Genomic DNA, 26,903 nt, shown 5'->3' on the forward strand with positions numbered 1-26,903 from the left:
CATAATATCACTACCTTCTTCTCATTGTGGTGGATATAAAATCGGACAGTGTGGTGGGCAGAATTCTAAAATGAACCCTAATGACTCTTGCCCTTAAAATATCTCCTCCTCTTTGAGTGCTGAGTGGAGCCTGTGAACACAAGGAGATATTATTCCTATAATTATGCTACATTACATAGCAAAAGGGAGATTGTTATTGGTGTGCCTGACATAAACAGGTGAGCCCTTTATGTTGAATGCTTTCTCTGGCTGGGTGCAGAAGAGGAAGTCGGAGAGACGTGCCTGGTTGCCTTGGAAAAAAGCAGATATCCACGCTGTGACCTGTCTATGGAAGTCACGTGGTACTGAACTCCAAGTGGCTTCTAGTGGTGTAGGGCCATCTATACCTAACATTTGTCAGTAAAACAGGGAGCTCAGTCCTAAAACTGCAAGAACATAAATTCTGCCATTATCCTGAGAGCTGGAAGAGGACCCCTAGCCCCAGACGAGAGCCATAGTCCCAGCCAACACCTTACTTTCAGCCCAGCCACAGCTTCAGCAGAGAACGCAGTCATAACGTGTCTGGAATTCTGACCTTTGGAAACAGATATAAACTTATGTTGTTTTAAGCTGATAAGTTTGCAACAGTTTGTTATGCAGGAATAGAAAATGATATAGCCAGGAACAGCTTAATTGACGAACTATGTGATGAAATGATTTCTTGACCTGCATAACAAGAGATAGTGCCTGGACATTATGACAAATCTTCAAGTGCATTTTTGGTACAATAAACAAATACCTATGGACCTCTTCTCTATCAGGATATACAGTCATCCATAAAGCACCACACCTCATATGGACCATGATATTTTAAGACTTTTTTTTTTTAATCAGATTGTTCATATGGACAAGGTCTTTGCCAAAAATATTTGCTCAGAACTATGTACACCACAGAGGCAAACTATAACCTGTCCTTGTATTAATATTTCTTGTTCTGAGAATAAACCTTCTCATTAAGACATGATTTGAGCTTTCCGTTATTTGTAGCCCAAAGCATACTAAATAAGATACTTTTTATTGAAATATATTTAAAAGTTTTAATTTAGTAATTAAATAACAAATTGATATTATTTAAGTTAGAGCATTCTATATTGTTCAACTCTCAATTTTGCCAGTATGAATATTCAATCAGTGATCAGCTGTATATTTTTCTGATTTTTCTTTTAAACAATATTTTATGATTTTACTATTTATGGTTTTATGGTATTAACATGGCCTTAAACATATAGAATCATGAACAAATGTAATGACTGAATTGTTTGTGATGTCAAGTAGGCATTTGCAGGGGTTGATAATATACTTATGTATCATTTGAGATACTTTTAAAGAATTCCTCTTATATGGCCAAGACATTTCATTTTTATTTCTTAAATTCACCAGATAGTATATTTGAATCAGGACCACATAATTCAGACAATCTATTTCTGTCATTTTCTAAGGACAATGTGGCCTGGTTAAGTTAGGTCATCATTATCAAAGATGGGTATGTGAAAGAAAATGTCAAATTCTTGAAAACCAATTTTGATTCAGTTAGATCTCTAAAATACTAAAAATTTAACAAAGATTTTAGTTGTAATTTAACTAAGAAATTTCTATCTTTTTAACTATTACCAAGTTATTCTTAATAGCTTATTGTGTTGGCTATTTTAATATTTCGTATCTATCATTCTTTGTTTCATAAATAAATGAAAAACACACTGAAACCCTTCAAATTTTAAAATTTTCAACAGGCTGTAAAATATGATTTTTAAGTACTTACTCTTCACAGATAAGAATTTTAATGTGATACCCTTATACACATAACACTTTAAACAATAAAATGCATATAGTAAAGAAATTCCAAATTCTGGTTTCAAAATGCTCTCACCATAGCATGTCTCTTTCAGAGATATTTCTTGTTCACATCTTGTTACAGTATTACTTATATACTGAATAAGACATGTTGAAATAAATTTGCTACTTGCTGTACTTCTAACAGCCTTTTGCCATCATAGAAAAAGTCTGCAAGTATAAAAAACATTTTCTTTTTTTCAAAACAAAATATGTTACTTATATTCACATTTGACACATCTTGTACATGCTCCGTTGCAAACAGTCTCAGATTCCAGACTCAAAACTGTGCAATTTTTCCCAGTTAAGCGACCATCAATATTTTTACCAATCTCTATTCCAATTCATGATTTGTCCAATTTGTTCATCAGCATCTTATTAGCTTATTTGTTAATTAACATGACAAGACATTTATCATCTCATCTATGAAAAGCCTAGAGAATGTTCGTGCATTTTTTATTACTAAAGAACTTATAGTTATTTCTAAAATATAACCGTGCTGTATCATAAATTCCAATCTATATTTTACTTTTTTAATTTCTAAAAATTTGATTTGAATTTCATATTATTGAACAATCACCAGTGACCCTGCCAGAGCTTTTCCCCATCCTTGTTATACACAATATAATTTACTGGAAAATATGAAATCAGACTTCCATCATTACTATTATATGTTGAGTACTGTGCTAAGCAAAGGAATCTAATACAAAGACCTTAACCCTTCTGAAGTCATAATCTGCTAAGGAACACAATACTTTTAGGTACAGAGAAAAATAACAAGGACACAAGTCAGCACTATTAAAATATTAGAAAATATTCATTTAATGAGCGCTATTAGTGAAGCGGTTCCCAACCTTTTTGGCACCATTGGCTGGTTTCGTGGAAGACAATTTTTCCATGGATGGTGTGTGTGGCAGGAGGAATGAGTGAGGATGGTTTCAGGTTGACACTGTTCCACCTCAGATCATCAGCCATTAGATTCTCATAAGGAGTGTGCAACCTAGATCCCTCACATGTGCAATTCACAATAGGGTTCATGCTCCCGCGAGAATCTCATGTCACTGCTGATCTGACAGGAGGCAGAGGTCAGGTGGTTATGCTCACTTGTCAGCCCAGTTCCTAACAGGCCACAGACTGGTACCAGCTGGTAGCTCAGGGGTTGACCACCCCTGCATTAGCATATTAGAAAATAAGTGATATGTGTTGATAAATGAATGAGTGCACAGATATAATCAGAAATAACTATCTGACAAAGAGGGTTTGGAAGTAGCTTTTAAATATGAAGGATGGAGAAATGCAGAGGAATAGAAGGGCCATTTCAGGAGGTCAGGGTGGCATACTGAGGAACTAGACCTGTAAATGCCGATAGTAGACTGTGAACACTGACTGGGCCACTGAAAAGTGTGTATCTGTTGCTAGTAATAAGACAAATTCAAGCTAGGTCAAAAGTTGTAACTTGTAGGTTCTCTAACGGTGTTCTGGTTTAGAGATTAGCTGTTCCAAAACCTTGAAATGCTCACACTTTCCTGCCACAGAGGTGCCTCCTCATATATAGTAGCAACAAAATAATGTTCAGGGAGGTTTTATTGCAGAAGCTAATTAATGCTAATGAAACAAACATATCATAAGTAGCAGACTGAACTATTTAAAAAGCCTAACTGAGCTCATGACTCAACCTTCAACATTATCAAAATATTTTATCACAGAGTAGCAAATATGTGTTTCAATTTGTTATACTGGTGGAGAGTTGCTTTAAGGGGGCTTGTTCACTCTGACAATACGGAAGATAACTCAATATGTAACCAATACGCCAGTTTGTTGTATGTTCCCAAGTCTCCAGGTTGCTTGCTTGTATCACCTTTTCCTTTACTGTTTAGGTAAAATTTGCTTAAATCAACTCTCCATAAATGGTGGGGGTGGAGGGAATACTTTTTTTCCCATGCCCCTAGAGGTCCCTGGTTATATGGATGAAGGATCATCTACATATATTTCTCCTGACCTCAACCTCTAAATTCATACTTGTGCTTCTTTATCTGTCTTCTGGATCTTTTTTTCTTCTGCACCTACAGTCCATTTTCTAAATGATATCATTCCCCAGAAGTCAATTTCTCCACAGTGCTACTTCCCACCAGCCATCTCCTCTCAGGGACCTGGACCCAAGGCTGTGTGTATACCGACTTTACTCAACTCCACAGGCAACAGAGGAATTTTACAAAAGAGTTTGGCAAAGTGGCAGTCTCATATTAAACTGTAAAGAATGTGTTCTTAAAATTTCCTTAAACTTTTCTGCCTCTAGGAAATTTTCCCTGATCAATTCCTCAAGTTCCAACTTCCCATCCACATCACTACTGCTAGTAATCATACTAATCAGTGCACTAGGCTAGCAGTAATAGTAATAATAGCCAAAAATTACTAAGCATTCTATGTGAATTATTAGTTTTCGCACTCTACCCATGATGTAAGTACTATTATATCTCCATTTTGAAGACAGGAAAAATGAAATACAAAGTGATTAATTTGTCTAGAATCTCACAGCAGTGGAGTATGAAGTGGAAATTAGAAAGCAGATTCCAGATCATATGATTTTGTTGATTACGTGCACCATTATCATATTTCTGGGCAGGACTGACTCAAATGTTTGTGGTCTATAAGCAAATTTTATACATATACGTAATTTGATTTTTAAAAGATGAATTAAAATTTGCATGAACGCATGTGAAATAAAGTGATTTAAATTACATTAAACATTATTTATTTATTTATTCATTTATTTATTTTCAGATAAGGTCTCACTCTGTCGCTCAGACTACAGTGCAGTGGCATGATCGTGGCTCAACCTCTGCCTCCCAGGTTCAAGCGATTTTCCCACCTCAGCATCCTGAGTAGCTGAGGACTATAGTCATGTGCCACTACATCCAGGTAAGTTTTTGTATTTTTTGGTAGAGATGGAGTTTCACAACTTTGGCCAGGCTGGTCTCAAACTCCTGACCTCAAATGATCTGCCGGCCTGAGCCTCCTAAAGTGCTGAGATTAGATTATAGTCGTGAGCCACTGCACAGGGCCTTAAAGAGGATTTAAATTAATGGGTAGGAAAGGGGTATTTATGTATTTGATAATTGTCCCATCAATGAACAGAAAGATTCTTTGTAGCATTCTAACTCATCTTTTCTTATTCAGGCCTACGGATCATCATTTCATACTACATATTGTCAAATGTTCCTTTTCTTGCTAATTTCATAAGTCTCATCTTGAAAAATTGGTATTAATACTGTGACTGCACATAATAACATGGCTTTTCTCAGCCTGTTTGAATGGAAACAATACAGACCTTTTAGTCTCTGCGGTTTCCTCAAATCATTTATTGAATGACACCTACATCATTCCTCATCAAGCAGTGATCATTCATTGTGCCACAGTTATGAAAATTAAAATAACTTTCTAACTCAGTACAATGCAGATATGCAGCAGACTCTTAGTTATGCTCCCAGCTAACAGTATTTAACCCTGGAATCCTTCACTACAGCCAATAACTAGCCCCAGGTTCAGAGGAGAATCATGATTGGTGGTTCCATTGCAGTCATTAGGGATTAGACATTTCATGCCATTCTACATATTAGAATGTGAGTATGTGTTGTGTGGAGCCACTGCAGCTCTCTTGCATCCATGAGGCACCCTGGAAAAACACGAGGAATGACAGAGCAGACAGGTGAAATGGATTCAGGTAATTAACGATATCACTGGGCCTATGAATTAACCAATAGAAAAGTCATCCTTCCCTGGATCATTCATGCTACCTTTTTTTTTTTTTTTTTTGTAGAGGTGGGGACCTCATTTTCTTGCCTGGGCTGGTATCCAATTCCTGGCTTCAAGCCATCCTCCCACCTCAGCCTCCAAAAATATATTCTTGTTACTTGAATAAGTAAATCTCCTTACTGTTTTGTACAACTGTTATTTCCCCCATAACTTCATACCCCAAATCATCTTCATTGTTAAAAGACACCAATAAAAAGACTTACTCCCATTACTGAAATATTATATGAATGGCATATTAATAATTAATTAATGGATGGACCAAATTATAGACAGAGTAAAACAGGGTGATTGATTTAAGACTTTTATAATTTATGTAATCCTATAAACTTAATATTTATGAAATTATATGTATCATTTATTCATGCAAAATCCATTAAATATAGCACATGTACTATGTTACACATTATTTGAAGTACCATAAATAACAAAGGGTTAAATAAGAAATTGTACCCAAATCCATGATAAAGTGAGGTTGTAAAATTATAGCAAAGTACCTGAGCTGTGGGTAACCTTGGTCTCAAGACTGGTAATGCAAGAAACTTGTACCTTTATTCTTAGCAAATGTATTCCTTTCAAACTGTCTACATGCAGTTGTTTGAATTGAATATTCAGTCAGTTTATTTTTTAGATAGCATATATTTACTCAACTGTAACGTGGGAAATCTATAAGGAGCTTCTGAAGAATAACAAAGAATAAACCTTCTGAAGTAAAAAAATTAAACTACCAGAGACTATCCTGATAAATACAGCAATAAAGGTCAATGAAAGCAAAATGAGATTGAACCTACGCCGTTGTTCAGCAAATTCTCAATTACACCTAAAATTCAGTACTGGTGATATTATTACATATGATTCTAGAGATCTGGGTTAGAGTCTTGTAAAGACTGTGTGACTGGCCTCGATCAAATAATCACTTCTCAAGCTAGTCTCAATTTCACTCTTCCATCAAATTAAACAATTAGAATGCTGAGAAGTGATTTGGCCATTTGGAAAATTGTCTTTCACTGAAGAAGGTTATATAAAATAGTAATGAGCACTCACTTGAGTGTTTTGAAGGAACACCCTTGGGGACAAATGTTTCTACATCAGTAGGTGCTCCCTGGAGACATTTCTCCTGAGTATTAGTCTTAGGAAAACAAACAAGCAAGCAAGCACACATGGAATCAAATAACAAACCTGGTTTCCCCTGAGCCAGTGGTTTCTCTTCAGTTTAAATAAATTAAAATCTCAAAATCAAGCATGCCAAGAAAATAAAGGGCTAAATTGCAGCCCCCACCTCTTCATCTTTGAACAATGACAATAAAATGCTACCGGTTCTAATTTTAATTTTACCTCTTCTTTCCTATGTCTTTTTTTGTCTATACCCCAATACCCTCATGTAAACAATCTAAACTCATGTGCTGTATCTATTTTTGCTAGTATTTGTGAGTTCAGGAAACATAGGTGCCTAAGTTTCCTCACTTGTAAATTGAGAAAATGTGCATAGATGAGCTGGGTGACATCTTTGAATTTTTAAATTTCTATTTATCTATGTTTTTTCTTTCAATTAATTTGATGCTAGTGAGTTGTGACATATACTCATTGATACTGATACCACAGTACCTCTAGACTTAAAAATATCATCAATTGAAGAATACTCTTTGAAATACAAATATTAGTAGTACTTATCCAAACTTGCCTTTAATAAATGTGATTAAAAAATACTCAGAAATATCATCTGTATGCATATATTTTATTAGTGTAGGGTTTTCCTTGTCTGTAAAGCTAATGGCTATTTCACCATAATGTACTTATTTTTCTAAATATACTGATGTTTTATAAAAGGTAATAATTACAATGTGACATGTTCTGATTTTTCCAGTGGGACACTTTTAAAGAATTATTTAAGTCTGGGCAATTTAATTTCCTTAATCATGTTCAGATATCAATGATGCATAGAATACTTATCTGTCTCCTATAAAGTTAAAGGAAAATGTGTTCTAGAATGTTCCACGTGGATGAAATATAATGACCTTTAAGTAAAACACAGACAGACAAAGCCAGATGCAAGGGATTTTTTTCATAAAAAATATACTTCAGAAGTGTATTTGATGGATTATCTTCTACATCTTTATTCTTCGATATCTCATGAAATTCAATTCACATGTAAATATCAAGCTTCATCCAACAGTGAGATACATTTGACTACTGTTTAAATGTAAAAATTCAAATAGAGTATTTCTAATCTCTTCAGGCTTTAAATGATAGGACTGAGCAAAAGAATTAGAAAGAACTAGTGGTTTATGTAACACACATGCTAATGCTTTTGAAGGGATGCTTTTTTTCTCTTAGACCAAAGCAGGAGCAGTGATTAGTTTAGGTTCAGGGAAATCGGACCATCTTCAGCATCCCTGTTATACAGCTATTCCCCGCTGTCTACAGCTAAAACTCTCAGGCAAGCTTTGGCATGAGAGTCTATTTCATTTTGCTATAACCATATTTTCTTTTTTAAATTTGCTAATTAGTCTACCACCTAAGTTTCCACTTAATTATAATAAAAATAATGTGGAATTACTTGTAGAATATTTTGTACAGGCTCTTCATAGTCTTCTCAATTTCAACTATTTTAAGGTTTTAATTATTCTGATTTAAAATAATTTGCAGTTATTTATGTGATAGCTTGTGTAATTTTTAAAAGTTACTTAAACCAGAAACATGTAAGTACTGTTATTATTTTGATGTTTTTCTAATATTAATGTGCATATATCATATAAATTATCAAAATGAATTTTAATTTCCCTTTTCTATCATCTCCCATTGAAAGCTGAATCTTAAGGCTACCATCTCCAAGCAGGTGGAGTATTTGATCCCTTTAGCAAGGCAGTGATTTTGAAATTCGGGTTTAAACAGAAAGATATTTCAAGCTCCTGAAGAACAAGTTTGAAGGATTCAGAGCGGAGAACTGCACCCTGGAATGATGCCTATGCCAGCTGGACTGTGTGATTTTTGTTCTTTAGTAGAAGGATAACATGACATAGCAGGAATAATATTGCCTTTTCTTTCTGGCATGGATCAAGAGAAAAGAAAACACAAGAAAACAGACAGAAGGTAAGTGGCCAAAATTTTTAGCTCTTCTCTCCCATCTCTTGGTGTAGCATTTGATAATTTGAGCTGAGGAAGTTTTGACTACACAGTGCAGTCGAATACAGGGATGGGATAACTTTTCATGGCAGTCCTGATGGTGTCATAGATTGCAGGACGGAGCTGGTCGAAGGCTGTAGCAGAAACTCAGGAGTTTGTGAACAAGGGACAGTTAACAGCTGCAGGGCCTGTTTTTATAAATAAAAATTTACCGGAACGCAGCCACATCCATCATTTTATGTAACTACCTTTGAGCTTCAAGGGCAGAGTTAATTTTTTTTTTTTTTGCAACAGAAGCCATTTGCCTGCAAGTCTAAAATTAATTACTCTCTAGACCTTTAAGAAAAAGTTTCTAACCCCTATTCTAGAGCTTTGACAGGGCACAAGGTAAGGTACAGTATAGCAGTCCTGAGCAAGCCTAGAAGGAACAGGTCACACATTAAACCACCTCCAAAAATTGCCAGATATGGGAGAGGTATTCTTGGAGCAGACTGTGCCTCAGAAGTAGTGAAGTATGACAGAGGTTCCTGCTGGCTTCCTGGGGCCAGTTGTGCACATCTCTTCTCAACAATTGCATATTGGAAGTTTTAGAAGTGATCATAATAGTATTTACACCATGGAAACTGGCAAATGCGACAAGTCAGATTTTTGTTTGCAGATTTTTCAGAGAGACAATTTTCAATAATTTAGTAGTACACCACTGCTCAGAAAATCAAAGAGGAGGTAGAGCTCACAGTGTTTACGGTTGTACAAGGCTCTCAATGATATCCCAAAACTCATCTTAGAGAAGTGCTAGAGGAAGGGCAGAAATTCAAGTGAGTACGCATTTTTATTCAAAAATAATAAGAATTACTTACGGTTTTATTACCCAAGACTAGTTTTTAAAACAGATGTTTAAAAGTCATTGATTTAGCTAATTGTTCCTTTATGTGCTTCTGTTACCCTGCAACTGGGTTCCTGAGCCAAACCAAATCAGTTAATGGACTTGTTTCTACACATAGGATTTTAGTAATAAAACATCAAATTCATAATGTTTATGTATAGAATATACATTAAATTGTATTAAGTGGGAAGTATACACAGACTTTATGCTCTTTTTAAAGCTTAAATACAACTAATGTCTTCTATAATATTAAATACTCTTAAAAGACCATTAATTTAAGAATAAATCCATAAATTTTCTCTTTTTTTTTATAGTTTTAGCAAGATTCTCCCTCCAACCTCCCTGTTCCCAACATTTAAGATACGTATACAAGAAGAAATTAGGGGAATTTACTACCATCCATAACTGGGGGACTTCCAACTTTAATTCTTAACGTATCAATTTTATAGTTTCTCTTTAATACATTGATGTAAATTTGCCTTCGCAGCACACAATACACACACTTCCAGGACTTTAAGGATCCCTTTGGGGAAAAAGTTCTGTATTCACAAGTTGACAAACTTTAAAAAGCTAATAATACAGATTTGAAAAGCAAAAATGTAGATTTTGAAAATACGGAGATTGAGTTCATAATGTGAAACACATATTCATAAAGTGTTTAACTATAAGGGAAATCACAGACAACACGGCAATCATCTGAAAGGTAATTCAGATACACAGCTGCAAAAAAAAAAGAAAAAAGAAGTTCTTCAGAAGAACAAAGGGTAATATCGCAATCAAACAGTAACGCATGGAGGAATTTTTCTGCTAGCTGAATATTTTTAAACCTGTATCTAAAGTTCTGTTGATGAAGTGGCATATGAATTTCTCATCATATTTTCACACTGGGGATAGATAGCATTAATTCAATTATTTTTCATTGAAGGACATTGGAATTCATTAAAATATTAAAAAATGAAGGTTTCCAAAGTATTACAAAAAGTGAATATTCTATTACTAGGCATGTCTTGGTGGAGATTATCAGCCACCTAGAGATAAGGCTCTTTTCCACCTAGGGATGATGAGAAAAGCTCTAATAATGCCTTCTCCAAAATACTGCACACTTATTAGTCTATAATTCCGTAATTCATTTTTTTCAGATACAAGTTGTATATACATGATATCTGGCTCCGTAAACGAATTTACCTCCCAATCATTTAATTTTAAACCCATAATTTTTGCATGTTTTAAAAAACTTTTAAATTCCCTCTGTACAATTTTGACTTAAATTTCCATAGTTCCACAGTTCCACATGGCTGGGAGACCTCACAATCATGACGGAAGAGGAAAGGCATGTCTCACATGGCAGCAGACAAGACGAGAGAGCTTGTGAGGGAAACTTCCCTTTTTAAAACCATCAAATCTTATGAGACATATTTTCTATCACGAGAATAGCATGGGAAAGACCCACCCCCATGATTCAATGACTTCCCACCAGGTTCTTCCCACAACACGTGGGAATTGTGAGAGTTACAATTTAAGATGAGATTTGGGTGGGGGCACAGCCAAACCATATCAGATAGATTTTAAACTGCTTTCCCCTACAAACCTAATACATCACGCTACGTATTTTTAAAATAAGACATGCAATATAAACATTAAGTATCATCTTGACAAATACCAATCAAAACCTTGCATTTTCCTACTGGGATCAAGGAGATAATTTTAATGTAATTTAGAACCCCACATGGTTAACAAAAACAAATGCATGCAAAGTTAGGCTTTGAGGTTTTGCTTAAAATCTTCTTACTCATGTTTCGAAAACTTAGAATTTTCTTCGTATGGTTCTGTAATTTAAACCTCTATACAGTAAATGTTTGCTTAGAAGTCTCCCAAACAGAAGTCTCTTAGACTTTGATATCAATTATCATAATTCTAATCTAACAAGCTTACAACTTTAAATTCTGTGCCATTCCAAATTCTTCAAAAATAACTCAAATCCTCTCTTTGTAAATGAGATCACCCAACAAGTTAATAGGGAGTCAAACATTTAAAAATTCTCTGCATCTATTAAATGCCCCTTTGTTAAACTTCATCTGCATTTCAAACATAATATTTATTTTACTCCTTTGGAGCTGTTATACTCTGGGCATAACACGGAGAGTGGTCCAGGAAAGGGGCAATGTCTATATTTTTGCCAAGAGATTTTAATCATTACAGAGGAGTTTTTGTTTTTGTTTGGGATCTATAGTTACTTCTCTGAGTTTTTTTCTCTCTCTCTCTTTCATGTTTTCTGCTACAATTTCTTATTAATATTTTCAGACTCTCCACATGTGAGGAGATCAATTCATAATGACATGTCTTTTATAATCCCCATCTTCTGCAAAATACATGTTCCCATCTGTTCATAAAATTTGTTCAGGTTTTCGCTTAGATTGGGAGGGTGGGGATGGTTTCAGGATGAAACTCTTCCATCTCAGATCATCAGACATTATCATAGATTAGTATAAGGAGCACACAATCCAGATTCCGCGCATGTACAGTTCACAATAGGGTTTGCACTCCTGTGAGACTCTAATGCTGCTGCGGATCTGACAGGAGGCAGAGTTCAGGCAGTAATACTCGCAGCTCACCTCCTGCTGTGTGGTCCATGGCCTGGGGGTTGGGGACCCCTGTCTTAGATGATTCAGGATATATAGTATTCCAGGAGCCATCAAGGGAAAGTGGAGATGATGGTTACTCTCTTAGGGTTATCAGTTCTACCACTTAACATAGATTAAGAGATTAAACATGTTTAACTTAAGCTGAGCATGGTAAATTTTTTTCCTAAACTTTAGACAGCAGAGCATACACAGAAAGTCCATAAAACAGACGGATCAATTAGAGCACATAGGAAAAAACTGCCTTGCTCTCTCTCCCATGTTCTCCTGCTTTCTTTCTCTATCCTGGTCTATCACATCGTTCTCTCTCACTATCTATCTTTTGGTCTATCTCCTGAAGAGAGGTTAGGGTAAAAGAGAGACTAGGCAGAGAAACACACTGAATCTATGATCCCTACTTGAAAATGACAAAATATTTTCTGAATAGAAGACAATGCAGAAATAAAACTTTGTGGGAGGGTGCGGTGCCTCACAGCTGTAATCCCAGCACTTTGGGAGGCTGAGGTTGATGGATCACTTGAGGTCAGGAGATCAAGACCATCCTGGCCAACATGGTGAAACCCTGTCTCTACTAAAAATACAAAAAATAGCCGGACGTGATGGTGGGCGCCTATAGTCCTAGCTACTTAGGAAGCTGAGGCAGGAAAATCACTTGAACTCAAGAGGTGGGGTTGCAGTGAGCGGAGATCACACCACTGCACTCCAGCCTGGGTGACAGAGTGAGACTCCATCTAAAAACCAAAAAGAAAAAGAAAGAAAGAGAAAGAAAGAAAGAAAGGAAGAAGGAAGGAAGGAAGGAAGGAAGGAAGGAAGGAAGGAAGGAAGGAAGGAAGGAAGGAAGGAAGGAAGGAAGGAAGGAAGGAAGGAAGGAAGGAAAAAGAAAGAAAGAAAGAAAGAAAGAGAGAGAAAGAAAGAAAGAAAGAAGGAAAGAAAGAAAGAAAGAAAAAGAAAGAAAGAAAGGAAAGAAAAGAAGGAAAAGAAATAAAGGGAGAAAGAAAAAGAATTTTGCAATAAAATCTTTTGGCTGGTAAGAAGAGACAAGGATGAAAATTGAAAGGAAGATGTCTACCAAGCAATCATACAATTTGAACATTTCCTTCTCCCTATAGCCTACCTCCTCCGTCCAGAGATTCATGCTTTTGCTGATACTGCCAAGAATTTGCCAAACTCTTGCTAAAAAAGACTACAAATCAGATGTTTTTGGAACATGGATTTTGTCATTTACTTAAGACACAGAAAGAGCTGATGGGATTAATCACCAGCCTGAAGCATAAGATTACCACTGACAATTGTGATGAGTGTAAACATTTTAAACAAAATTCTCCCGTGTTTGGAACTTACTTCATATCAAACTTTCAGTTACATTAAAAATCTTTATGCGAATACCTTCTACGTACGTCTCCATAATGCCTCTGATTATTTCTGTAAGTGAGATTACTAAGAGTAGAGAGGCAAGCTGCATGTGAACTCTTGAGACAGACACTATGGTGTTGAAATCTCGCTCTAATACACATGAACTGTGAGGCCAGAGTTCATTTACTTAACCCCTCTGTACCCCTGTTTTCTCATCTGCAGAAGAGAAATAAAAATAACTATTTAATAGACTTGAAAGATTATACAGGTTAATATTTACAAAGCATGGAGAGTGGTATTTTGACCTCAGAATAAGTCAAAAGCATTGTTTAATATTTTAATATCTGTTACTGAAACATGTTCCAGAAATTAGTTGCAGTAGTGTTACCTTTTTAACAAATTAAAAAAAATTTCTTTTAGATTTTTGAGATAGCCTCTCTGTTATTCAGGCTGGGGTGCAGTGGTGTGATCATAGCACACTACAGCTTCAGACTTCTGGGCTCAAGTGATCTTCCTACGTCAGCCTCCTGAATAGCTGGGACTACAGGGGTGGGCCACCACACTAGGGTAATTTTTAAATTTTTTGTACAGACAGGGTCTCACTGTGTTGCCCAGGCTGGTCTCAAACTCCTGGCCTCAGGCTATCCTCCTGCGTTGGCCTCCCAAGTGCTGAGATTACAGTTGTAGTTGTAATTGGTTTCAACATGGTAAATATGAAAGACCAATTTTCAACATTCTTAACACCTCTTATAGATTCATTTTTATTCTCCTTTTACAATATGATAGAAAATATAATCATGTTCAAATTTGCAATTTGTGGTTTTTAATAGTTTTCCTTTCATAATTTATTCTTTACACTTTTTCATTTGCAGTACTATTTATTGTAAAAGTTGTCAAAATAAAAATAGGGGTACAAATATTTTTTACTGTTTTAATTTACTTTCTTTTCAAATTTCCAACTTTTAAGTTCAAGGGTACATGTGCAGGGTGTGCGGGTTTGTTAGATGGGTAAACATGTGCCATGGGGCTCGCTGCACAGTTCATCCCATTACGTAGGTATTAAGCCCAGCATCCACTAGCTATTCTTCCTGATCCTCTCCCTCCTTCCACTCACCTGCCCTGACAGGCCCTGGAGTGTGTTGTTCTCCCCACCTGTCCATGTGTTCTCATCATTTAGTCCCCACTTATAAGTGAGAACACTTGGTATTTGGTTTTCTCTTCCTGCATTAGTGTGCTAAGGATAATAGCCCCCAACTCCATCTGTGTCCCTGCAAAGGACATGATCTCATCCCCTTTTATGGCTGCATAGTATTCCATGGTGTATATGTATCATATTTTCTTTATCCAGTCTATCACTGACAGGCTTTTAGGTTGATTCCATGCCTTTGCTATTGTGAGTAGTCCTGTAATGAACATATGTGTGCATGTGTCTTTATAACAGAATGATTTATATTCCTCTGGGTATATACCCAGCAATGGGATTGCTGGATTGAATGCCATTTCTGCTCTAGGTATTTGCAGAATCACCACACTGTCTTCCACAATGGTTGAGCTAATTTACACTCCTACCAACAGTGTAAAATCATTCCTTTTTCTCCACAACCTCACCAGCATCTGTTCTTTTTGACTTTCTAATAATGGCCATTCTGACTGGTGTGAGGTGGTATCTTATTGTGGTTGTGATTTGCATTTCTCTGCTCCTTGCCCCTTTATGGGAAAATTATGTGGGTTTTTTTAAAAAAAAAATTCTATAAAACTCTTTGACTTTAGCAATAATATATAATTGCTCATCAAATAAATGGCAAATATTTTTGGAACATTTTTCTTCTTAATCTTTTTATCTTGTCATTAAACCAAATATATATATATATATATACACACACACATATGTATGTATGTTTTTCATTTGTGATCTCTCTTTTCCTTTGTGATTTCACTTTTATCGTTAAACATATTCTGATCTCAATATCAGAAATATATTCATTTAAATCTAATTTATGGCTTCAAGTTATTCAATTAATTATGCTAATCTCTATGGAATTTGTGCAATAATAAGACATGAGATTAGAGCATACCTTAATTGTTTCCTAACTAAACTATTATCACAACCTCTCTGATATTTCATTTAATCATTATCATTTGTTTCTAAATTATCATGACTCTATCATTAAGTTGTCTATCAATTCAATAACATTTCTGAAGGTAAAATAAAACTTTTGAACATTATTCTTTGTAGAATATACCTAACCCTTGAACCACCTACTATAGATATCTTTTGATATTGGATAATCAAAACCAACAATAATACATCCAGCTTTTAAGAATATCCTAGCTGGATTTTTACTGATTTTATTAAACTGACATGTCTTTATTGAGCCAACATTTGATTTAAATTTTCCCCTGATTTCTACCAAGTAAAGACCAAAGTTCTTAGGTCAATGTCAGGTTCTCTTCCTTATCTTATTTCCAGCCTAATTTCTGGCTTTTTTTTTTTTATGGAATTGTATATTCAGATTTACCTCCTTTTCATTCCATATAGTTTTATTTGTCATCAGTGCGGGTCCAAGTTCCTGAAAGACAAGTCAGGGATGCATGTTATGATGTTATACTTCATTTCTATGAGGAAAGCAACTATCTCCAGAACTCTAACTTCCTTGGCTATTGTTTTAAGCTACTATTACCTTCTTGTTTAACAAGTTACTTATTTGGTTCTGGGGCTAGCTTGGTACCTGAAGTTATCCTTAAGGAACTCAGGATTTTCTTTTATTTCCATGCTTGGGGGACTTCAGGTTCCTAAAAAGGGGGTCCTTGCTCTATCTCACAATGTCTCTTCACCCTGAACACCAACAACATCTAGCTTCCATCATTCAAATGACAATTTCACACAACAGGACTATTACACACAGACACTGTTTGCTGTCTAAACTAACATGAATTTACTACTCCACTGCCTGCAATTGAAAAGAATTTAATTGTCCAAAAGTTTTTAACCCAGGAAGATGAAGATGTTGCAGGGGGCAAGGGAAAGCTTCCCCTTTGCCCTCTGAAGGTTCACTGAAAATGAACTGACAAAAGACAGAGATTTATAAGAGAAACGGAATACAGATTTATTTAACATGCAGAGCATGAGAAAAATCACAGGAGAATGGTTATTCAATAACCCAATGAGTTCCAGATGCTTATATATCCTCCTTCACAGGGCAAGAGGAGATAGGTGAGGCTTGTAGGCATAAATGATTTTCAAGGGAAATGAATGAGCCCAAAGAACAATGACTTGAGACAAAATCTTTCTGAGCACTGAAGGAGGTAGCAGGTAGGTGAGGGGCTAAACTTCACAGGGAACAAATGTTTTCTTATTATGCAGATAAAGCTTCCCATGTAATCTCTCAGTGAGATGCTCCAAGAAGAATAGATAGAAATATGTCTGGATATGGTGAAAACTCCCAGTCTTCTCTTCTCCTGTGGGTAATCTTTCCCAGTTATTTGATGAGATGCCTAGGGAGGTGATGTTAAGGCAGTAGCATTTCTTTTGGAAAGAAGTTTTCTTAAAGAAATTCCAAGAAAGGTTTATCTTGCTGCTTCTATAAAGATCAGAGACACAGGGAGGTGGGGGAAGGTCAGAGAGAGCCCTTGAAACTACCTGTGTAGCTCAGCATGTCAAAGTGTCACACTTGCGGGTATTGTTTTCTGAGCCAGCACCGTAATAACTTTACGGTTTGCTTAAAAACTTCCTGACTGTCCATGTATCTGAACAATAGACAAGTCTACTTTACCTCCTCTCTCAGAACAATATATGCTGAAATCAGCTGAATAAACAAATCTTTACAGTTCAAAATTTACTTAAAGCTGTTCTTTCATTGTGCCCATGAATTCTAAACTATCACATAACAAACTTTGCCCAGTTCCAAACACGCCCTGTGCATTGGAAGCACTGGGGAAATATAATTAAAAACAAAATCATCTCTCAACTTAGAATTCCTTTCTTCAAAGGTAGTAGGGAGACACACAACTTTTATTATTGAATAAGCATTAAACCAGAATGTGATGTGCATTAAACCAGAATGTGATGTGCATTACAGACAATCCATTAAAAGATTTCAAAGACAAAAAGAAATCTCACCCTTTTATATAGTCAAGAACACACATATCATTATAGACACATACTCCTTGACTTCTAATGGAGTTACATTCCAGTAAATTCATCATACATTGGAAACATGATAAGTCAAAAATACACTTAATACAGCTAACCTGTTAGCAGTGGTGAATCTGTATGCAACAACCTCAATTCTTGTATCCTCAGAAGAAAAAATTCCGCTGAGGGGCACGGAGCAGAGTGCAAGATGGAGGCAAGTTTTAGCGCAGGAGTAAAAGTTTATTAAAAAGCTTTAGAGCAGGAATGAAAGGAAATAAAGTACACTTGGAAGACGGCCAAGTGGACAACTTGAGAGATTAAGTGCAGTTTGACCTTTGACTTGGGGTCTTATACATTGGCAATCTGCATACGCAGTGGCCTGCCAGCGCGTGGGAGGAGCCGCAGGGGCAGTGTGTTTACTGGTGTTGGATGCTGTCATGTGCATCCGTGTGAAGAGACCACCAAACAGGCTTTGTGTGAGCAATAAAGCTTTTTAATCACCTGGGTGCAGGCGGGCTGAGTCCAAAAAGAGAGTCAGCGAAGGGAGATAAGAGTAGGGCCATTTTATAGGATTTGGGTTGGTAAAGGAAAATTACAGTCAAAGGGGACTGCCTGGTGGGCAGGAGTGGGGGTCACAAGGTGCTCAGTGGGGGAGCTTTTTGAGCCAGGATGAGTCAGGAAAAGGAATTTCACAAGATAATGTCATCGCTTAAGGCAAGGACCAGCCATTTTCACTTCTTTTGTGGTGGAACGTCATCACTTAAGGCAAGGACCGGCTATTTTCACTTCTTTTGTGATTCTTCAGTTACTTCAGGCCATCTGGACGTATGCCTGCAAGTCACAGGGGATGCGATGGCTTGGCTTGGGCTCAGAAGCCTGACAGATGCATGCTCACTTGAAGCCTTCTTCCCTTACTAGTCAAGTAGAAGAAGGCCAAATACCAGTTAAATGCTATCATTTTGCCTCTTAGTGCACATGTTTGAGCCCACTCACCGAACTCCTGAGATCTCATCAGGAAGCTGCTAATTACTAGTTTTAGGTGTTTCTATCTTTTGGGAGACTGCCTTTGCCTGGTGCCAGCTGTGACCAATTATTATGTGAGCGAGATCGTGTAACCACCACCTGACTTCACCTGATGGTCACTTGACATTCCCGTTTGGGGTTTGGGGATCCTGTCCTGCCACGCTCATGTCTGACTAGCTACTTACTGAATCACAGCCTAGCCTAACTGACCTTAAACATGCTCATAAAATTTACATTAGGCTACATTTAGAAAAAACATTTTAAAACAAAGCCAACTTTATAATAAAGTGATGCATATCTCATGCAATTTATTAAATACTGCAGTGAAAGTGAAAAGCAGAATGTTTGTATGAGTATTCACCATTAATATACATAGTAAAGTCAAAAACTCGTCAGTTGAACTGTTGTAAGTCAAAGAACGTTTCTACATGTTTCAAGATAAACAATAACTAGTTCTGAAATCAGAGAACTTGACAGCATCATTTGTCACACATAGTTCTTCTTGACTTTACTTGATAATTGGGATGACCTTTAGATAAAGAAGAAACAAATTTTTCCTATCTTTATGACAAGAGGTAGTTTTGCAACTTGGAGCCAGGTGCCCACTAAAGATATTCTCCTAACTTTCCACAGAAGCTGGGAGAGGATGGTGCTACATCTCTTGATGTTTACCTTTCAAAGACATGGTTCTTGGTCCTTTAGAAATACATACCTAGATCACAAAGCTGACAAAATACCAATCTGGTCTTCAAAATGATATATATACATTTCAAAGAGAGCAGGAATTACTTAAAATTACATGTTTTATAAACAAAATGCTCAAAGTAAAAAGAGGGGAGGGAAATCTCTTTCCTTATTTTCAACATGGAAGACTATGCCTCTTACTTTTAAATTGTGTTTGTCCTTAGAAAAGACCCATCTTAAATGAGATCTTCCATACCTTTTGAATATACTGCCACTGATGTGTCCCATCTGCGACTTACGAAGATGGTCAAGGTAGTGGTTGCCCCTATTGCAGAAGGAGTAAATCTGAATTTGATTTATACACTGGTTATTTTGATGGTATTTTTAGCATCAACTGCTGGAAATAAACAACTACTATCTTATATTAATTTTTCAAACTATCATATACCCTCTAGTAGATTGTAAGATCCTATAACGTAGAAAGTATTTTTTTGTAAATTTACATTTTATTTTAATTTTCTCTTGTGGTTAATGCACCCTATACTCACTTGACAGTCAGTGAATAAACAAACTTTCTTTAGTAGTCACAACAATGCCTTGTCTATATTTTGTGATGTGAATAGGATAAAATTAACTGACTCTCTGTGGTAGACAATTTATAATTATCTTCCATTACTCTGAACACAATTTAATCATAAATACAAGCAAAATAGTATCTCTCATGTAGTGCAAACTGAGAAAAATGACTGAAACAATCCATTACAACATATCTTCCATAAATTAGGATTGTTTTTTCATATCTGCAGTAAAATACATGCAAACTGCATGATTTAACAGACAGGAATTACTAGATTTCTTAATGTACTTTTGAAATTACTTTTCACTCATTATGAATCCTTCTTAGTTCTGAGCCTCATGATTATTGACTGGTTCTTCATTTTCTAAAAGAATATGCTTTTTATAGAGCACTTCAGAGATGCATAAGTCTGCATTCCTCTGAAAATGACCTCCCAGAAGAGATGTTTTGGAGAGATGTTAAGCCATTTTCATTCCTAATTAACCCCCTACCCAGGCATTGTTACAGTTTCTCAATCATCATAAATACCACAGATCTCTTCTTTTCTTTAAATATGCCAGGGAGCAAGGGGTCCTGCTGTTACCAGACAAAAGCAAGATGCTAATACAAAGTTAGCCATGACCTTTATCCTTTATCAGAGTCATCAAGCGGTAGTTACTTCAAGATCACCGATGAAATAGCAACGCTTAAAGTGGTAATAAAAACTATGTTCCAATTAGGAAAAAAAAGGATATTACAATTTTTTATTTGATACTTTCATTTAACTTACAGGAAGCCTATTGAAATTGCTCAAGAACAGGGTAGGAAGTTTATTTGACCTATGCGTTGCAATGATCAAATATATTCCAAGATAGGCAATTAAAGTGGGCTAGTAAGGAGTTCGCATTCAATGAAAATATCACTCTTAAATGAAATAAGGCATTTACTTAATTCCAAAAATACTTGGCAGAGTAAGTCACATGTTTTTTGCCTATGTGCTAGACATTCTCCTGAGTCATGTTTGATTTTGTAATTCTAAAATTTAGCAACCTTTCCATTTCAGCCAGAAACCTTTTCTTCAACTTAGGTAACTACTTCCATACAAATTAATGATGCCTGCTATTCTTCCCGGATATAAAGAAATAGGAAGAATTTGACAAGTATACTATGCTTTACTATATTGTTAAACATAAACTAATTAATTAAGATTAAAATATAAACATTAAGAAGATGTACTGTCTATGCTCAGAAAGAGAATGATCCCTTTTCTCTTCATCATAAGGGTCACAGCCAACACTTTTCTAACAAAAGTCAGGTTAGCAACAGAAAAGCATAACAAATTTATTAACATGTATAAGCAGATGGCTATATAAGAAAGTTGCAAACTCAGAGAAGGACCAGATAATTGACACTTAAATACCCTTTTCATTGGGGTGAGGAAAGTGGGGAGATTGTAAATGAATGAGCCAAAAGACCAGACAATGGACTGTAAATGATTTCTCTTTGGATGCTGAATGGGGCCAAAGGACAAATAGCAGCTTTAGACAAGTTAGAGGAATGTGAGGGGAAGAACTGCATTGTGAACCAAGGTCATCTTATTATGCAGATACATTCTTCTAGGTAATCTCTAGGAATTACCCTCAGAAAAATAGAGGAAAAGTCTATCTGGTCATGGTGATAATTTCCAGTTTCTTCTCTTCACCACTGCTTCACCTTTTCTGGTTATTTGATGAGATACATAGGAAGTGGTCTTAAGAAAATTGCATTTCTTTTGGAAAGAAGTTTCCTCAGTCAGATAAGGTAGTGTTCAGAGAGAACCCCTCCCACCTCTTTGGAAAAAAAAAAATCAGAGGGATGGGGAGATAAGAGAAGCTTAGAGAGAGCTGTTGATTCTGAGGCTTATTTCTGAGGACTTTCAATTTTCTCTATTCCAAAGCACTTACATGTCAAAGCACCATATTTTGGGTTATTTTCTGAGTCAACAATTTTTTTTCTGAGAGTGTATGTAATGAGATTACCTAAATTAGTCTGAAACTTGAGCAAAAGTTTCATAGAAAAAGTGGCACGGGTTTTGAGAAATAAACATTGAGGCAACATTAGTGAGGCATAGTGTGGTGGACCTGTAGTGTTCCAGCAGTTGGAGGCTCTGTGATGTGTGAAAATTTCCAGGAACAAAAAGAAGACCCAACGGACCACCCGATATGTGGTATGGAATACATCTAGAGAAAGATACTAGAGAAAAGCCACATAGACAAGGCTGTACAGGACATTTGAGGTTGATAAAAATTATTTGCTTGGCCAAACTTCAGCCAGGCTTCTCATTCTTGTGTTAGGCCCATCTGTAAAATCCAGTTTTAGCAAAGAACCCTGCTAAATCAGTTTAGCAAGAACACTAATCCTTGATATCTGATCCAGTTTTGCATCTTCTGGTCTCCCCGAAGTAATGTCTAATCACCCTGGCCTGTCTTCAACAAAAATTCTGTTAAGTTTCTCAGTAATTTTTGATCCACTGACCCCCATCCTGCTGCCTGCTATAAATTCCCACTTGCCTATGCTATATTCTAAGTTGAACCCAATCTTTTTCCTGCACTGCAAGATTCCATTGCAGTGGTCCCTATAGTTGTCATGATGGCCCTGAATAAAGTCATCCTTACTTTGCTTTAACAAAATATCATTAAATAATTTATTTTAGCAAGATTATATGGAGGATAGCATATATCTTATAAGCAAGAAAAATGTCTGAAAGTTCTAAATAGCACTTGATAAGTAATGTTAAAGAAAATCAGAGCTAGACAGTAGTCAAAGTGGTGAAGTCAGATTTATTCAGAGCTATTGCAATAGGGAAAAGAGACCTCAGTTTAGAACTGGGCCCAAAACTGAATATAACAGGAAGAGCGGGGATTCGTAGCCAAGTGGGTCAGGGTTGATGGATCAAATATATATAAGCAGAAACATTATGCCTAAGGGAAGACTCTGACTCTAACAATTAGGTTGGATTCTTTGCTGAAGGCAGGGCAGGATAATTAGAGATCACTCAGGGGGTAGTGGGGGATGAGAACTTTGATCATATATTGAAAGTGATCAGGTATCAAGGATGGTGAAGCTTCCTAAGCTGACCTAGTAAGATTTTTTTTTTTTTTTTTTTTTTGATACAGGGTCTCGCTCTGTCACCCACACTGGAATGCAGTGACACAATGATAGTTCACTGCAGCCTTGAACTTTTGGGCTCAAGGGATTCTCCCACCTCAACCTCGCAAGTAGGTGAGACTACAGGTTGTGTGTCTCCACACCCAGATAATTTTTTATATTGTTTTAAAGACCAGGTCTCTTTTTGTGACCTAGGCTCTTAATTAACTCCTGGACTTAAGCAATCTTCCCGCCTTGGCCTGCTAAAGTGTTGGGATTACATGAGTGAGCCACCATGCCCGGACAAGATTCTCACTACAGTTGAGCAATGCAGGTTCAATAATCACCGATCCTAAGGTGAAAGCCTAGAGAGCTTACAGGAGCTTGGCAGAGTTTGGTCAAGGGTAGTCTTTGTTGGTACTAAAATATCTGATATGTGTTTTAATAAGGTTTTAATTTAAAGATAAATAAGTATTCAAACACTAAATAGAAATCATAATACTGGAATTTCACATACTCCCTCCAGGGATCAGGACCAGGATAAATGGTAAGAGGAGTAGGCAGGTATCAGGGAGATGTCGGAAGGAATTTTCTGAGTTGCATGGCTAGCTCTCTGGAAATATCTCTTTTTGAGTCAGGAACAAGCATTTGGAGGGGGCTGCTGAAAACCTAAATGCATTTTGTCTATTGTAGTATGAAAATCCTAAATTATATTACTAAGTCAATTAAACCAATGTAGTATGTTTTTAACACTCACTGCCTAGATAAATACTCTAAAAATTACTTTTTAGTTCATATATATGTAAATATCTACATGAGGCTTAAAGTAGCATTATTAGTTTTCAAATGTAGTTTGCTAAGCCAGTCTCAGATTTACAGTTGGACAGAAAAGGAAAACATAAACAGCTCATTTTTTCTGTAAAGTAACATCTTAATCTAGAGAACTGATGCCAGTTGGGGATAAAAAATGAAATAAGTAAATTGAACCAAGGAATCACTGAATTATTTAAATGAGCCACATTGTCAAATACTTTAATGTCTGTCCATATTAAAACTCCTCTTTGTAGCAATAGATAAATTTGCATGTTTTAGAAGATGAGTTCAGTGGTCAAAGGCATAGAGAATTTACAGGTTAAATAAAAACAAACATACAATTCTCTACTGTAGGCTACTCACTATCGTAAGTTATTAAATAATGTAACTGTACTGAAAGTTATTTCTCAGAAAAGGAGAAGGAAACATTGCCACAATGTTCACCTGTCATTTTGAAATAAACTCTTGTTCCCCAAACTTTGGCTCTGGTGACATTAAGATTGAAAGAAATGTCACTGATGTCTCTCCCCTCTGGACCACAGGACTTAGGGCACATAGTTCAAATATAGCCTTTCTCAGTAGCTGACAGTGCTATTCTCTCACTGAGTAAGATACTACTACTACTGTTACACAAACTAATATATACTTAAATTGAGGTGTAAAACTCTAGCTAAATGCTGGAGATAACTGTAATATTGCTTTCTGCCACTTCATTACCGTTTTTCTTTTATGTTCAGATCAAGATTGATACCAATTTCTAAGCATGTGAACTCAGAGTCAATGAAAAGTTTGAAAGATTTCACATTAACAAATTCAGATTTAAATAGGTGCTAACAAATTGCAATATGAGCGTGAAAACAGTGGAAATATGCTTCCTTTTCTAGATCCTATCTGTGACAATTAAGAGCACTCTAAGAGGAAAACACATCTCACCACATACTCAAGAAGTCATAAGACTACAGAAGCTAGAAACACATGAATACAATACAGGCTGGCTAAGCTATATGATTCATAAAGCCCCAAGACGGTGAATCTTACCAACTTGCTTAGAGTTTTAAGCTATTTCTTTTTGTTCTCCGTCATGTGGTTGGCTCTCTAATCAGAATTATTTCTGTATTTTGTCTCTAGCAAGCCAACTTTATACCGAGTCCCTTGCCTTTGCAATTGGTCTTATTTTTGCTTCAAATATATTTTGCTTCATTTCCTTATTATTTAGATGCTGATTCTTCACAATATGGCTTAGGTTTCACCTGTTTTACCAAATTTTTTCTGATTATTTCTTTCTTTACTATAAAGGGAAGCATTCATTTTTGTTCTAGTAAAAAAAAAACTTCATGTGTTTATATATGTATTGACTGAAGGTAAGTTAGAGGTTAGCTCTGGGTTAACTGAGGTCTACTGGATTAGGCTGGATTTGACTGGACTGATTGTCTCCGTGTATCTTCTAGTTCCAGAACACAATCTAGGACTGACTACTGTCTGGGACCTATTGCTCTTAAGGCAAATGCCTGAAATATATTACATAGTTGTACCCAAGGATCCTGCTGAACTGTCCTGTTAAATGTCAGGTCTACTCTTATTTCATTCCCAAACAAGTAATTTAACCAAATTGCAGCAGTAAAGTATACTTCACTTTCTGGGAGATACTATTACATAATACTTTTAAAGAAGAGAGAATCAATATTCAAATAGTAATGGCAATTACCCCAGTCTGTGCTCTTGATAGCACATAATTGATTTCTCCCTGCATGAAAAATACACTCAATACTTCCCTAGGAATAAAGCAAATGACTCTTTCAATCAAGACATAATATGTGAAGTCCTGTAGCTCATTATCTCAATCGGGTGCAGATGCAGCTCTTTTTGATCTGGAAACATGAAATAATAATATAAGTATATTCTCTATCTATTCCCAATATTTGATTGTGAAACAGGGACACTAAAATAAACATTTCCAGTAAAACAGAGGAAGAAGAGATGATACCCAAAGTCACTGCTCTGTTGCAATTAATCTCTCTGTGACAGTTAAAAGTCTGCCATCTCTGAATGTAGGAAATGTTTCCTGATTAGACTCCAGTTCCAGTCCCTGCCTGTTGATTACCCATCTCAGCTTCTCAAAACTTTGTTTCTTCTCTCTGGGAGGTTCTTCTTTTTTCCTCACTTTCCTTGGCCATATCAGAAAGGCATATGGAGCATATGTCAATCATGGCAGGTGAGCAACCTTGCCTGTTTTCTACCATTAGGAAATTTAGGGCCTAAGGATTGTTTTGCCTTCTAATTATAGTCCCGTTTAAACTAGGCTTATAGCGTTTTTGAAAATACATACCTTGCAAAACCTTTTTGGCTTTTAGCTATTTGATTTTAGTCAGCTCCTCATGCCAACAGTCACACCCACAGTTCTTTTTGAGACATATGATATCTCTTGTCTAAATTTTGTGATAGGAATGGTGATCTTAACAGGTTTCTTTGGGACCACATATTTGGTCTCTTTCCCTTGATCATAAGTAAATGGGAAATCCTAGCAAGGAGCTTGATGACCTGTCATCACTGCTGCCTTGATTTGATGTTTGTCCCAGAGCTTGTCTTCACTGGCTTTTGTGTCTCATGTCTTTTCTCAGGTTTACTTCTTACTGATTGTGGAGTTGAGTACATCTTTCAAATGTACAAGTCCTGAATCGCGTGGATTGTCTTCTTGTCTCTTTCATCTCTGACTGCCCACAGCTTAAGTTTTTTACAAACTTGTCTCTTTCTTGTGGTATCATAGCAAACGCAGCTAGTAACAAAGCTAGGGACACACATTCATGACATTCATTACCTATTTTTATAGTAGACAACTGTCTTATCAAATATTTTGGCTTGAATACGTGGATTGTCATTTGTGTAAACTTC

This window comes from Colobus angolensis, unplaced genomic scaffold (assembly GCF_000951035.1).
Source record: "Colobus angolensis palliatus isolate OR3802 unplaced genomic scaffold, Cang.pa_1.0 Scaffold69, whole genome shotgun sequence".
Taxonomy (NCBI): Eukaryota; Metazoa; Chordata; class Mammalia; order Primates; family Cercopithecidae; genus Colobus; species Colobus angolensis.